At 50.4% G+C, this 13,651-nt stretch overlaps 24 non-coding genes across 24 annotated transcripts; all 24 read left to right on the forward strand.

The window, feature by feature from the left end:
* The first annotated feature begins 145 nt into the window (after positions 1-145).
* Positions 146-217, forward strand: Trnat-cgu (transfer RNA threonine (anticodon CGU)). Its single transcript has one exon. It is a non-coding gene; the product is annotated as a tRNA-Thr (tRNA).
* Positions 218-540: 323 nt separating this feature from the next.
* On the forward strand, positions 541-614 carry Trnan-guu (transfer RNA asparagine (anticodon GUU)). Its single transcript has one exon. It is a non-coding gene; the product is annotated as a tRNA-Asn (tRNA).
* Positions 615-1,308: 694 nt separating this feature from the next.
* On the forward strand, positions 1,309-1,380 carry Trnat-cgu (transfer RNA threonine (anticodon CGU)). The gene has a single exon. It is a non-coding gene; the product is annotated as a tRNA-Thr (tRNA).
* A 323-nt stretch (positions 1,381-1,703) lies between these two features.
* On the forward strand, positions 1,704-1,777 carry Trnan-guu (transfer RNA asparagine (anticodon GUU)). Its single transcript has one exon. It is a non-coding gene; the product is annotated as a tRNA-Asn (tRNA).
* Positions 1,778-2,471: 694 nt separating this feature from the next.
* Positions 2,472-2,543, forward strand: Trnat-cgu (transfer RNA threonine (anticodon CGU)). Its single transcript has one exon. It is a non-coding gene; the product is annotated as a tRNA-Thr (tRNA).
* A 323-nt stretch (positions 2,544-2,866) lies between these two features.
* Trnan-guu (transfer RNA asparagine (anticodon GUU)) lies at positions 2,867-2,940 on the forward strand. Its single transcript has one exon. It is a non-coding gene; the product is annotated as a tRNA-Asn (tRNA).
* Positions 2,941-3,634: 694 nt separating this feature from the next.
* Trnat-cgu (transfer RNA threonine (anticodon CGU)) lies at positions 3,635-3,706 on the forward strand. Its single transcript has one exon. It is a non-coding gene; the product is annotated as a tRNA-Thr (tRNA).
* A 323-nt stretch (positions 3,707-4,029) lies between these two features.
* Trnan-guu (transfer RNA asparagine (anticodon GUU)) lies at positions 4,030-4,103 on the forward strand. The gene has a single exon. It is a non-coding gene; the product is annotated as a tRNA-Asn (tRNA).
* A 694-nt stretch (positions 4,104-4,797) lies between these two features.
* Trnat-cgu (transfer RNA threonine (anticodon CGU)) lies at positions 4,798-4,869 on the forward strand. Its single transcript has one exon. It is a non-coding gene; the product is annotated as a tRNA-Thr (tRNA).
* A 323-nt stretch (positions 4,870-5,192) lies between these two features.
* On the forward strand, positions 5,193-5,266 carry Trnan-guu (transfer RNA asparagine (anticodon GUU)). The gene has a single exon. It is a non-coding gene; the product is annotated as a tRNA-Asn (tRNA).
* Positions 5,267-5,960: 694 nt separating this feature from the next.
* Trnat-cgu (transfer RNA threonine (anticodon CGU)) lies at positions 5,961-6,032 on the forward strand. Its single transcript has one exon. It is a non-coding gene; the product is annotated as a tRNA-Thr (tRNA).
* A 323-nt stretch (positions 6,033-6,355) lies between these two features.
* Positions 6,356-6,429, forward strand: Trnan-guu (transfer RNA asparagine (anticodon GUU)). Its single transcript has one exon. It is a non-coding gene; the product is annotated as a tRNA-Asn (tRNA).
* A 694-nt stretch (positions 6,430-7,123) lies between these two features.
* On the forward strand, positions 7,124-7,195 carry Trnat-cgu (transfer RNA threonine (anticodon CGU)). The gene has a single exon. It is a non-coding gene; the product is annotated as a tRNA-Thr (tRNA).
* Positions 7,196-7,518: 323 nt separating this feature from the next.
* On the forward strand, positions 7,519-7,592 carry Trnan-guu (transfer RNA asparagine (anticodon GUU)). Its single transcript has one exon. It is a non-coding gene; the product is annotated as a tRNA-Asn (tRNA).
* Positions 7,593-8,286: 694 nt separating this feature from the next.
* On the forward strand, positions 8,287-8,358 carry Trnat-cgu (transfer RNA threonine (anticodon CGU)). The gene has a single exon. It is a non-coding gene; the product is annotated as a tRNA-Thr (tRNA).
* A 323-nt stretch (positions 8,359-8,681) lies between these two features.
* Positions 8,682-8,755, forward strand: Trnan-guu (transfer RNA asparagine (anticodon GUU)). The gene has a single exon. It is a non-coding gene; the product is annotated as a tRNA-Asn (tRNA).
* Positions 8,756-9,449: 694 nt separating this feature from the next.
* Positions 9,450-9,521, forward strand: Trnat-cgu (transfer RNA threonine (anticodon CGU)). The gene has a single exon. It is a non-coding gene; the product is annotated as a tRNA-Thr (tRNA).
* A 323-nt stretch (positions 9,522-9,844) lies between these two features.
* On the forward strand, positions 9,845-9,918 carry Trnan-guu (transfer RNA asparagine (anticodon GUU)). The gene has a single exon. It is a non-coding gene; the product is annotated as a tRNA-Asn (tRNA).
* A 694-nt stretch (positions 9,919-10,612) lies between these two features.
* Positions 10,613-10,684, forward strand: Trnat-cgu (transfer RNA threonine (anticodon CGU)). The gene has a single exon. It is a non-coding gene; the product is annotated as a tRNA-Thr (tRNA).
* Positions 10,685-11,007: 323 nt separating this feature from the next.
* On the forward strand, positions 11,008-11,081 carry Trnan-guu (transfer RNA asparagine (anticodon GUU)). Its single transcript has one exon. It is a non-coding gene; the product is annotated as a tRNA-Asn (tRNA).
* A 455-nt stretch (positions 11,082-11,536) lies between these two features.
* On the forward strand, positions 11,537-11,608 carry Trnat-cgu (transfer RNA threonine (anticodon CGU)). Its single transcript has one exon. It is a non-coding gene; the product is annotated as a tRNA-Thr (tRNA).
* Positions 11,609-11,931: 323 nt separating this feature from the next.
* Trnan-guu (transfer RNA asparagine (anticodon GUU)) lies at positions 11,932-12,005 on the forward strand. Its single transcript has one exon. It is a non-coding gene; the product is annotated as a tRNA-Asn (tRNA).
* Positions 12,006-12,699: 694 nt separating this feature from the next.
* Positions 12,700-12,771, forward strand: Trnat-cgu (transfer RNA threonine (anticodon CGU)). Its single transcript has one exon. It is a non-coding gene; the product is annotated as a tRNA-Thr (tRNA).
* Positions 12,772-13,094: 323 nt separating this feature from the next.
* Trnan-guu (transfer RNA asparagine (anticodon GUU)) lies at positions 13,095-13,168 on the forward strand. Its single transcript has one exon. It is a non-coding gene; the product is annotated as a tRNA-Asn (tRNA).
* The last annotated feature ends 483 nt before the right edge of the window (positions 13,169-13,651 follow it).

Raw genomic sequence — 13,651 nt, forward strand, 5'->3', positions numbered from 1 at the left:
ACAGTCAAGAGATTTGGAAAACGGCAATGTGGACACCCCCAGCAGCAGCAGCAGCTGTGTGCCAAATCCGTTATCTGGTCGAGGGCTGCAAGATTCAGTATGATGAAGTGACAATTCGGGGATAGCTCACAAACGCGCAGCTGCCGCCTTCTTAGCTCAGTGGTAGAGCACTGGTCTCGTAAACCAGGGGTCGTGAGTTCGAACCTCACAGAAGGCATTCATTTTTTTAACCTTCCCGCAAGGAGCGGAGCTATCGCGAGCAGCATCTAACACATGGCAGTACACTGAATGGAAGGGATGTTCTACAACCTATAACAAGTATCCTACTGGCCTCAGAGGTTTTCTGATTGCATAGGGAGAACAGTGGTTTGTATGCATTTTGTAGTATAATGTCATGCTTGGCGATGTCATTCGTTTACGAGCGTCGCTACAGTGTGCATGCATTTTATCCATGTGAAGAGGCGTAAGCAGATGCTACCATTCTGCGAGATTCCTGCAGAAGGTATACGAACTGCGTTGATATGCACAGCACAAGTCAAGGCCTCCGTGGCGCAATCGGCTAGCGCGTTCGGCTGTTAACCGAAAGGTTGGTGGTTCGAGCCCACCCGGGGGCGAAATCGTTTTAACCGTCACCCAGGTGAGGACATACGTCAACTTTGTTAGAGATACACAGCTAGTGTGACAACTTGGCTGTGTTGAGTGATGCCACAGAGCCTTATACACATTCAGCCAAGTGACACTGTAGGTAAAAACATGGCCCTACACAGACGTTCTACTGTTTTCCTATTTATTCGTCATGTGTGACACTGCAGTAGAGCGACGCCCACTACAAAAGACGTATTCTTTACATTCAATATCAGCGTATACGTCGCGAGTGCCATATGACAGGGCCTGTCTCTCGATGTCGATTTCTATTTGGTGTCTCTTAAGTGTCGGTCTGCAGTAGGCCGCTGCTGGCCGAGCGACGTGCAGTCGCCTTACATGAAGCCCCATGGGCAACGCCAGTGCCACTGTGGACAACAGCATACTGCAGCCAGAGAGAGGAGCCGAAAGGCGCATTTCGCAGTCGAGCCACGCAATCCAACAAACTGTGCACTAGGTCAAGATTGTGCAGACCGCAAACGTTTGGTGGCACGACGCTCGTCGTCGATCGTAAGGGCGAAACAGTCAAGAGATTTGGAAAACGGCAATGTGGACACCCCCAGCAGCAGCAGCAGCTGTGTGCCAAATCCGTTATCTGGTCGAGGGCTGCAAGATTCAGTATGATGAAGTGACAATTCGGGGATAGCTCACAAACGCGCAGCTGCCGCCTTCTTAGCTCAGTGGTAGAGCACTGGTCTCGTAAACCAGGGGTCGTGAGTTCGAACCTCACAGAAGGCATTCATTTTTTTAACCTTCCCGCAAGGAGCGGAGCTATCGCGAGCAGCATCTAACACATGGCAGTACACTGAATGGAAGGGATGTTCTACAACCTATAACAAGTATCCTACTGGCCTCAGAGGTTTTCTGATTGCATAGGGAGAACAGTGGTTTGTATGCATTTTGTAGTATAATGTCATGCTTGGCGATGTCATTCGTTTACGAGCATCGCTACAGTGTGCATGCATTTTATCCATGTGAAGAGGCGTAAGCAGATGCTACCATTCTGCGAGATTCCTGCAGAAGGTATACGAACTGCGTTGATATGCACAGCACAAGTCAAGGCCTCCGTGGCGCAATCGGCTAGCGCGTTCGGCTGTTAACCGAAAGGTTGGTGGTTCGAGCCCACCCGGGGGCGAAATCGTTTTAACCGTCACCCAGGTGAGGACATACGTCAACTTTGTTAGAGATACACAGCTAGTGTGACAACTTGGCTGTGTTGAGTGATGCCACAGAGCCTTATACACATTCAGCCAAGTGACACTGTAGGTAAAAACATGGCCCTACACAGACGTTCTACTGTTTTCCTATTTATTCGTCATGTGTGACACTGCAGTAGAGCGACGCCCACTACAAAAGACGTATTCTTTACATTCAATTTCAGCGTATACGTCGCGAGTGCCATATGACAGGGCCTGTCTCTCGATGTCGATTTCTATTTGGTGTCTCTTAAGTGTCGGTCTGCAGTAGGCCGCTGCTGGCCGAGCGACGTGCAGTCGCCTTACATGAAGCCCCATGGGCAACGCCAGTGCCACTGTGGACAACAGCATACTGCAGCCAGAGAGAGGAGCCGAAAGGCGCATTTCGCAGTCGAGCCACGCAATCCAACAAACTGTGCACTAGGTCAAGATTGTGCAGACCGCAAACGTTTGGTGGCACGACGCTCGTCGTCGATCGTAAGGGCGAAACAGTCAAGAGATTTGGAAAACGGCAATGTGGACACCCCCAGCAGCAGCAGCAGCTGTGTGCCAAATCCGTTATCTGGCCGAGGGCTGCAAGATTCAGTATGATGAAGTGACAATTCGGGGATAGCTCACAAACGCGCAGCTGCCGCCTTCTTAGCTCAGTGGTAGAGCACTGGTCTCGTAAACCAGGGGTCGTGAGTTCGAACCTCACAGAAGGCATTCATTTTTTTAACCTTCCCGCAAGGAGCGGAGCTATCGCGAGCAGCATCTAACACATGGCAGTACACTGAATGGAAGGGATGTTCTACAACCTATAACAAGTATCCTACTGGCCTCAGAGGTTTTCTGATTGCATAGGGAGAACAGTGGTTTGTATGCATTTTGTAGTATAATGTCATGCTTGGCGATGTCATTCGTTTACGAGCGTCGCTACAGTGTGCATGCATTTTATCCATGTGAAGAGGCGTAAGCAGATGCTACCATTCTGCGAGATTCCTGCAGAAGGTATACGAACTGCGTTGATATGCACAGCACAAGTCAAGGCCTCCGTGGCGCAATCGGCTAGCGCGTTCGGCTGTTAACCGAAAGGTTGGTGGTTCGAGCCCACCCGGGGGCGAAATCGTTTTAACCGTCACCCAGGTGAGGACATACGTCAACTTTGTTAGAGATACACAGCTAGTGTGACAACTTGGCTGTGTTGAGTGATGCCACAGAGCCTTATACACATTCAGCCAAGTGACACTGTAGGTAAAAACATGGCCCTACACAGACGTTCTACTGCTTTCCTATTTATTCGTCATGTGTGACACTGCAGTAGAGCGACGCCCACTACAAAAGACGTATTCTTTACATTCAATTTCAGCGTATACGTCGCGAGTGCCATATGACAGGGCCTGTCTCTCGATGTCGATTTCTATTTGGTGTCTCTTAAGTGTCGGTCTGCAGTAGGCCGCTGCTGGCCGAGCGACGTGCAGTCGCCTTACATGAAGCCCCATGGGCAACGCCAGTGCCACTGTGGACAACAGCATACTGCAGCCAGAGAGAGGAGCCGAAAGGCGCATTTCGCAGTCGAGCCACGCAATCCAACAAACTGTGCACTAGGTCAAGATTGTGCAGACCGCAAACGTTTGGTGGCACGACGCTCGTCGTCGATCGTAAGGGCGAAACAGTCAAGAGATTTGGAAAACGGCAATGTGGACACCCCCAGCAGCAGCAGCAGCTGTGTGCCAAATCCGTTATCTGGTCGAGGGCTGCAAGATTCAGTATGATGAAGTGACAATTCGGGGATAGCTCACAAACGCGCAGCTGCCGCCTTCTTAGCTCAGTGGTAGAGCACTGGTCTCGTAAACCAGGGGTCGTGAGTTCGAACCTCACAGAAGGCATTCATTTTTTTAACCTTCCCGCAAGGAGCGGAGCTATCGCGAGCAGCATCTAACACATGGCAGTACACTGAATGGAAGGGATGTTCTACAACCTATAACAAGTATCCTACTGGCCTCAGAGGTTTTCTGATTGCATAGGGAGAACAGTGGTTTGTATGCATTTTGTAGTATAATGTCATGCTTGGCGATGTCATTCGTTTACGAGCGTCGCTACAGTGTGCATGCATTTTATCCATGTGAAGAGGCGTAAGCAGATGCTACCATTCTGCGAGATTCCTGCAGAAGGTATACGAACTGCGTTGATATGCACAGCACAAGTCAAGGCCTCCGTGGCGCAATCGGCTAGCGCGTTCGGCTGTTAACCGAAAGGTTGGTGGTTCGAGCCCACCCGGGGGCGAAATCGTTTTAACCGTCACCCAGGTGAGGACATACGTCAACTTTGTTAGAGATACACAGCTAGTGTGACAACTTGGCTGTGTTGAGTGATGCCACAGAGCCTTATACACATTCAGCCAAGTGACACTGTAGGTAAAAACATGGCCCTACACAGACGTTCTACTGTTTTCCTATTTATTCGTCATGTGTGACACTGCAGTAGAGCGACGCCCACTACAAAAGACGTATTCTTTACATTCAATTTCAGCGTATACGTCGCGAGTGCCATATGACAGGGCCTGTCTCTCGATGTCGATTTCTATTTGGTGTCTCTTAAGTGTCGGTCTGCAGTAGGCCGCTGCTGGCCGAGCGACGTGCAGTCGCCTTACATGAAGCCCCATGGGCAACGCCAGTGCCACTGTGGACAACAGCATACTGCAGCCAGAGAGAGGAGCCGAAAGGCGCATTTCGCAGTCGAGCCACGCAATCCAACAAACTGTGCACTAGGTCAAGATTGTGCAGACCGCAAACGTTTGGTGGCACGACGCTCGTCGTCGATCGTAAGGGCGAAACAGTCAAGAGATTTGGAAAACGGCAATGTGGACACCCCCAGCAGCAGCAGCAGCTGTGTGCCAAATCCGTTATCTGGCCGAGGGCTGCAAGATTCAGTATGATGAAGTGACAATTCGGGGATAGCTCACAAACGCGCAGCTGCCGCCTTCTTAGCTCAGTGGTAGAGCACTGGTCTCGTAAACCAGGGGTCGTGAGTTCGAACCTCACAGAAGGCATTCATTTTTTTAACCTTCCCGCAAGGAGCGGAGCTATCGCGAGCAGCATCTAACACATGGCAGTACACTGAATGGAAGGGATGTTCTACAACCTATAACAAGTATCCTACTGGCCTCAGAGGTTTTCTGATTGCATAGGGAGAACAGTGGTTTGTATGCATTTTGTAGTATAATGTCATGCTTGGCGATGTCATTCGTTTACGAGCGTCGCTACAGTGTGCATGCATTTTATCCATGTGAAGAGGCGTAAGCAGATGCTACCATTCTGCGAGATTCCTGCAGAAGGTATACGAACTGCGTTGATATGCACAGCACAAGTCAAGGCCTCCGTGGCGCAATCGGCTAGCGCGTTCGGCTGTTAACCGAAAGGTTGGTGGTTCGAGCCCACCCGGGGGCGAAATCGTTTTAACCGTCACCCAGGTGAGGACATACGTCAACTTTGTTAGAGATACACAGCTAGTGTGACAACTTGGCTGTGTTGAGTGATGCCACAGAGCCTTATACACATTCAGCCAAGTGACACTGTAGGTAAAAACATGGCCCTACACAGACGTTCTACTGTTTTCCTATTTATTCGTCATGTGTGACACTGCAGTAGAGCGACGCCCACTACAAAAGACGTATTCTTTACATTCAATTTCAGCGTATACGTCGCGAGTGCCATATGACAGGGCCTGTCTCTCGATGTCGATTTCTATTTGGTGTCTCTTAAGTGTCGGTCTGCAGTAGGCCGCTGCTGGCCGAGCGACGTGCAGTCGCCTTACATGAAGCCCCATGGGCAACGCCAGTGCCACTGTGGACAACAGCATACTGCAGCCAGAGAGAGGAGCCGAAAGGCGCATTTCGCAGTCGAGCCACGCAATCCAACAAACTGTGCACTAGGTCAAGATTGTGCAGACCGCAAACGTTTGGTGGCACGACGCTCGTCGTCGATCGTAAGGGCGAAACAGTCAAGAGATTTGGAAAACGGCAATGTGGACACCCCCAGCAGCAGCAGCAGCTGTGTGCCAAATCCGTTATCTGGTCGAGGGCTGCAAGATTCAGTATGATGAAGTGACAATTCGGGGATAGCTCACAAACGCGCAGCTGCCGCCTTCTTAGCTCAGTGGTAGAGCACTGGTCTCGTAAACCAGGGGTCGTGAGTTCGAACCTCACAGAAGGCATTCATTTTTTTAACCTTCCCGCAAGGAGCGGAGCTATCGCGAGCAGCATCTAACACATGGCAGTACACTGAATGGAAGGGATGTTCTACAACCTATAACAAGTATCCTACTGGCCTCAGAGGTTTTCTGATTGCATAGGGAGAACAGTGGTTTGTATGCATTATGTAGTATAATGTCATGCTTGGCGACGTCATTCGTTTACGAGCGTCGCTACAGTGTGCATGCATTTTATCCATGTGAAGAGGCGTAAGCAGATGCTACCATTCTGCGAGATTCCTGCAGAAGGTATACGAACTGCGTTGATATGCACAGCACAAGTCAAGGCCTCCGTGGCGCAATCGGCTAGCGCGTTCGGCTGTTAACCGAAAGGTTGGTGGTTCGAGCCCACCCGGGGGCGAAATCGTTTTAACCGTCACCCAGGTGAGGACATACGTCAACTTTGTTAGAGATACACAGCTAGTGTGACAACTTGGCTGTGTTGAGTGATGCCACAGAGCCTTATACACATTCAGCCAAGTGACACTGTAGGTAAAAACATGGCCCTACACAGACGTTCTACTGTTTTCCTATTTATTCGTCATGTGTGACACTGCAGTAGAGCGACGCCCACTACAAAAGACGTATTCTTTACATTCAATTTCAGCGTATACGTCGCGAGTGCCATATGACAGGGCCTGTCTCTCGATGTCGATTTCTATTTGGTGTCTCTTAAGTGTCGGTCTGCAGTAGGCCGCTGCTGGCCGAGCGACGTGCAGTCGCCTTACATGAAGCCCCATGGGCAACGCCAGTGCCACTGTGGACAACAGCATACTGCAGCCAGAGAGAGGAGCCGAAAGGCGCATTTCGCAGTCGAGCCACGCAATCCAACAAACTGTGCACTAGGTCAAGATTGTGCAGACCGCAAACGTTTGGTGGCACGACGCTCGTCGTCGATCGTAAGGGCGAAACAGTCAAGAGATTTGGAAAACGGCAATGTGGACACCCCCAGCAGCAGCAGCAGCTGTGTGCCAAATCCGTTATCTGGTCGAGGGCTGCAAGATTCAGTATGATGAAGTGACAATTCGGGGATAGCTCACAAACGCGCAGCTGCCGCCTTCTTAGCTCAGTGGTAGAGCACTGGTCTCGTAAACCAGGGGTCGTGAGTTCGAACCTCACAGAAGGCATTCATTTTTTTAACCTTCCCGCAAGGAGCGGAGCTATCGCGAGCAGCATCTAACACATGGCAGTACACTGAATGGAAGGGATGTTCTACAACCTATAACAAGTATCCTACTGGCCTCAGAGGTTTTCTGATTGCATAGGGAGAACAGTGGTTTGTATGCATTATGTAGTATAATGTCATGCTTGGCGATGTCATTCGTTTACGAGCGTCGCTACAGTGTGCATGCATTTTATCCATGTGAAGAGGCGTAAGCAGATGCTACCATTCTGCGAGATTCCTGCAGAAGGTATACGAACTGCGTTGATATGCACAGCACAAGTCAAGGCCTCCGTGGCGCAATCGGCTAGCGCGTTCGGCTGTTAACCGAAAGGTTGGTGGTTCGAGCCCACCCGGGGGCGAAATCGTTTTAACCGTCACCCAGGTGAGGACATACGTCAACTTTGTTAGAGATACACAGCTAGTGTGACAACTTGGCTGTGTTGAGTGATGCCACAGAGCCTTATACACATTCAGCCAAGTGACACTGTAGGTAAAAACATGGCCCTACACAGACGTTCTACTGTTTTCCTATTTATTCGTCATGTGTGACACTGCAGTAGAGCGACGCCCACTACAAAAGACGTATTCTTTACATTCAATTTCAGCGTATACGTCGCGAGTGCCATATGACAGGGCCTGTCTCTCGATGTCGATTTCTATTTGGTGTCTCTTAAGTGTCGGTCTGCAGTAGGCCGCTGCTGGCCGAGCGACGTGCAGTCGCCTTACATGAAGCCCCATGGGCAACGCCAGTGCCACTGTGGACAACAGCATACTGCAGCCAGAGAGAGGAGCCGAAAGGCGCATTTCGCAGTCGAGCCACGCAATCCAACAAACTGTGCACTAGGTCAAGATTGTGCAGACCGCAAACGTTTGGTGGCACGACGCTCGTCGTCGATCGTAAGGGCGAAACAGTCAAGAGATTTGGAAAACGGCAATGTGGACACCCCCAGCAGCAGCAGCAGCTGTGTGCCAAATCCGTTATCTGGTCGAGGGCTGCAAGATTCAGTATGATGAAGTGACAATTCGGGGATAGCTCACAAACGCGCAGCTGCCGCCTTCTTAGCTCAGTGGTAGAGCACTGGTCTCGTAAACCAGGGGTCGTGAGTTCGAACCTCACAGAAGGCATTCATTTTTTTAACCTTCCCGCAAGGAGCGGAGCTATCGCGAGCAGCATCTAACACATGGCAGTACACTGAATGGAAGGGATGTTCTACAACCTATAACAAGTATCCTACTGGCCTCAGAGGTTTTCTGATTGCATAGGGAGAACAGTGGTTTGTATGCATTTTGTAGTATAATGTCATGCTTGGCGATGTCATTCGTTTACGAGCATCGCTACAGTGTGCATGCATTTTATCCATGTGAAGAGGCGTAAGCAGATGCTACCATTCTGCGAGATTCCTGCAGAAGGTATACGAACTGCGTTGATATGCACAGCACAAGTCAAGGCCTCCGTGGCGCAATCGGCTAGCGCGTTCGGCTGTTAACCGAAAGGTTGGTGGTTCGAGCCCACCCGGGGGCGAAATCGTTTTAACCGTCACCCAGGTGAGGACATACGTCAACTTTGTTAGAGATACACAGCTAGTGTGACAACTTGGCTGTGTTGAGTGATGCCACAGAGCCTTATACACATTCAGCCAAGTGACACTGTAGGTAAAAACATGGCCCTACACAGACGTTCTACTGTTTTCCTATTTATTCGTCATGTGTGACACTGCAGTAGAGCGACGCCCACTACAAAAGACGTATTCTTTACATTCAATTTCAGCGTATACGTCGCGAGTGCCATATGACAGGGCCTGTCTCTCGATGTCGATTTCTATTTGGTGTCTCTTAAGTGTCGGTCTGCAGTAGGCCGCTGCTGGCCGAGCGACGTGCAGTCGCCTTACATGAAGCCCCATGGGCAACGCCAGTGCCACTGTGGACAACAGCATACTGCAGCCAGAGAGAGGAGCCGAAAGGCGCATTTCGCAGTCGAGCCACGCAATCCAACAAACTGTGCACTAGGTCAAGATTGTGCAGACCGCAAACGTTTGGTGGCACGACGCTCGTCGTCGATCGTAAGGGCGAAACAGTCAAGAGATTTGGAAAACGGCAATGTGGACACCCCCAGCAGCAGCAGCAGCTGTGTGCCAAATCCGTTATCTGGTCGAGGGCTGCAAGATTCAGTATGATGAAGTGACAATTCGGGGATAGCTCACAAACGCGCAGCTGCCGCCTTCTTAGCTCAGTGGTAGAGCACTGGTCTCGTAAACCAGGGGTCGTGAGTTCGAACCTCACAGAAGGCATTCATTTTTTTAACCTTCCCGCAAGGAGCGGAGCTATCGCGAGCAGCATCTAACACATGGCAGTACACTGAATGGAAGGGATGTTCTACAACCTATAACAAGTATCCTACTGGCCTCAGAGGTTTTCTGATTGCATAGGGAGAACAGTGGTTTGTATGCATTTTGTAGTATAATGTCATGCTTGGCGATGTCATTCGTTTACGAGCATCGCTACAGTGTGCATGCATTTTATCCATGTGAAGAGGCGTAAGCAGATGCTACCATTCTGCGAGATTCCTGCAGAAGGTATACGAACTGCGTTGATATGCACAGCACAAGTCAAGGCCTCCGTGGCGCAATCGGCTAGCGCGTTCGGCTGTTAACCGAAAGGTTGGTGGTTCGAGCCCACCCGGGGGCGAAATCGTTTTAACCGTCACCCAGGTGAGGACATACGTCAACTTTGTTAGAGATACACAGCTAGTGTGACAACTTGGCTGTGTTGAGTGATGCCACAGAGCCTTATACACATTCAGCCAAGTGACACTGTAGGTAAAAACATGGCCCTACACAGACGTTCTACTGTTTTCCTATTTATTCGTCATGTGTGACACTGCAGTAGAGCGACGCCCACTACAAAAGACGTATTCTTTACATTCAATTTCAGCGTATACGTCGCGAGTGCCATATGACAGGGCCTGTCTCTCGATGTCGATTTCTATTTGGTGTCTCTTAAGTGTCGGTCTGCAGTAGGCCGCTGCTGGCCGAGCGACGTGCAGTCGCCTTACATGAAGCCCCATGGGCAACGCCAGTGCCACTGTGGACAACAGCATACTGCAGCCAGAGAGAGGAGCCGAAAGGCGCATTTCGCAGTCGAGCCACGCAATCCAACAAACTGTGCACTAGGTCAAGATTGTGCAGACCGCAAACGTTTGGTGGCACGACGCTCGTCGTCGATCGTAAGGGCGAAACAGTCAAGAGATTTGGAAAACGGCAATGTGGACACCCCCAGCAGCAGCAGCAGCTGTGTGCCAAATCCGTTATCTGGCCGAGGGCTGCAAGATTCAGTATGATGAAGTGACAATTCGGGGATAGCTCACAAACGCGCAGCTGCCGCCTTCTTAGCTCAGTGGTAGAGCACTGGTCTCGTAAACCAGGGGTCGTGAGTTCGAACCTCACAGAAGGCATTCATTTTTTTAACCTTCCCGCAAGGAGCGGAGCTATCGCGAGCAGCATCTAACACATGGCAGTACACTGAATGGAAGGGATGTTCTACAACCTATAACAAGTATCCTACTGGCCTCAGAGGTTTTCTGATTGCATAGGGAGAACAGTGGTTTGTATGCATTTTGTAGTATAATGTCATGCTTGGCGATGTCATTCGTTTACGAGCGTCGCTACAGTGTGCATGCATTTTATCCATGTGAAGAGGCGTAAGCAGATGCTACCATTCTGCGAGATTCCTGCAGAAGGTATACGAACTGCGTTGATATGCACAGCACAAGTCAAGGCCTCCGTGGCGCAATCGGCTAGCGCGTTCGGCTGTTAACCGAAAGGTTGGTGGTTCGAGCCCACCCGGGGGCGAAATCGTTTTAACCGTCACCCAGGTGAGGACATACGTCAACTTTGTTAGAGATACACAGCTAGTGTGACAACTTGGCTGTGTTGAGTGATGCCACAGAGCCTTATACACATTCAGCCAAGTGACACTGTAGGTAAAAACATGGCCCTACACAGACGTTCTACTGTTTTCCTATTTATTCGTCATGTGTGACACTGCAGTAGAGCGACGCCCACTACAAAAGACGTATTCTTTACATTCAATTTCAGCGTATACGTCGCGAGTGCCATATGACAGGGCCTGTCTCTCGATGTCGATTTCTATTTGGTGTCTCTTAAGTGTCGGTCTGCAGTAGGCCGCTGCTGGCCGAGCGACGTGCAGCAGCAGCTGTGTGCCAAATCCGTTATCTGGCCGAGGGCTGCAAGATTCAGTATGATGAAGTGACAATTCGGGGATAGCTCACAAACGCGCAGCTGCCGCCTTCTTAGCTCAGTGGTAGAGCACTGGTCTCGTAAACCAGGGGTCGTGAGTTCGAACCTCACAGAAGGCATTCATTTTTTTAACCTTCCCGCAAGGAGCGGAGCTATCGCGAGCAGCATCTAACACATGGCAGTACACTGAATGGAAGGGATGTTCTACAACCTATAACAAGTATCCTACTGGCCTCAGAGGTTTTCTGATTGCATAGGGAGAACAGTGGTTTGTATGCATTTTGTAGTATAATGTCATGCTTGGCGATGTCATTCGTTTACGAGCGTCGCTACAGTGTGCATGCATTTTATCCATGTGAAGAGGCGTAAGCAGATGCTACCATTCTGCGAGATTCCTGCAGAAGGTATACGAACTGCGTTGATATGCACAGCACAAGTCAAGGCCTCCGTGGCGCAATCGGCTAGCGCGTTCGGCTGTTAACCGAAAGGTTGGTGGTTCGAGCCCACCCGGGGGCGAAATCGTTTTAACCGTCACCCAGGTGAGGACATACGTCAACTTTGTTAGAGATACACAGCTAGTGTGACAACTTGGCTGTGTTGAGTGATGCCACAGAGCCTTATACACATTCAGCCAAGTGACACTGTAGGTAAAAACATGGCCCTACACAGACGTTCTACTGTTTTCCTATTTATTCGTCATGTGTGACACTGCAGTAGAGCGACGCCCACTACAAAAGACGTATTCTTTACATTCAATTTCAGCGTATACGTCGCGAGTGCCATATGACAGGGCCTGTCTCTCGATGTCGATTTCTATTTGGTGTCTCTTAAGTGTCGGTCTGCAGTAGGCCGCTGCTGGCCGAGCGACGTGCAGTCGCCTTACATGAAGCCCCATGGGCAACGCCAGTGCCACTGTGGACAACAGCATACTGCAGCCAGAGAGAGGAGCCGAAAGGCGCATTTCGCAGTCGAGCCACGCAATCCAACAAACTGTGCACTAGGTCAAGATTGTGCAGACCGCAAACGTTTGGTGGCACGACGCTCGTCGTCGATCGTAAGGGCGAAACAGTCAAGAGATTTGGAAAACGGCAATGTGGACACCCCCAGCAGCAGCAGCAGCTGTGTGCCAAATCCGTTATCTGGTCGAGGGCTGCAAGATTCAGTATGATGAAGTGACAATTCGGGGATAGCTCACAAACGCGCAGCTGCCGCCTTCTTAGCTCAGTGGTAGAGCACTGGTCTCGTAAACCAGGGGTCGTGAGTTCGAACCTCACAGAAGGCATTCATTTTTTTAACCTTCCCGCAAGGAGCGGAGCTATCGCGAGCAGCATCTAACACATGGCAGTACACTGAATGGAAGGGATGTTCTACAACCTATAACAAGTATCCTACTGGCCTCAGAGGTTTTCTGATTGCATAGGGAGAACAGTGGTTTGTATGCATTATGTAGTATAATGTCATGCTTGGCGATGTCATTCGTTTACGAGCGTCGCTACAGTGTGCATGCATTTTATCCATGTGAAGAGGCGTAAGCAGATGCTACCATTCTGCGAGATTCCTGCAGAAGGTATACGAACTGCGTTGATACGCACAGCACAAGTCAAGGCCTCCGTGGCGCAATCGGCTAGCGCGTTCGGCTGTTAACCGAAAGGTTGGTGGTTCGAGCCCACCCGGGGGCGAAATCGTTTTAACCGTCACCCAGGTGAGGACATACGTCAACTTTGTTAGAGATACACAGCTAGTGTGACAACTTGGCTGTGTTGAGTGATGCCACAGAGCCTTATACACATTCAGCCAAGTGACACTGTAGGTAAAAACATGGCCCTACACAGACGTTCTACTGTTTTCCTATTTATTCGTCATGTGTGACACTGCAGTAGAGCGACGCCCACTACAAAAGACGTATTCTTTACATTCAATTTCAGCGTATACGTCGCGAGTGCCATATGACAGGGCCTGTCTCTCGATGTCGATTTCTATTTGGTGTCTCTTAAGTGTCGGTCTGCAGTAGGCCGCTGCTGGCCGAGCGACGTGCAGTCGCCTTACATGAAGCCCCATGGGCAACGCCAGTGCCACTGTGGACAACAGCATACTGCAGCCAGAGAGAGGAGCCGAAAGGCGCATTTCGCAGTCGAGCCACGCAATCCAACAAACTGTGCACT

The sequence above is a fragment of the Schistocerca cancellata genome, chromosome 6, assembly GCF_023864275.1.
Source record: "Schistocerca cancellata isolate TAMUIC-IGC-003103 chromosome 6, iqSchCanc2.1, whole genome shotgun sequence".
In the NCBI taxonomy this organism is placed as follows: domain Eukaryota; kingdom Metazoa; phylum Arthropoda; class Insecta; order Orthoptera; family Acrididae; genus Schistocerca; species Schistocerca cancellata.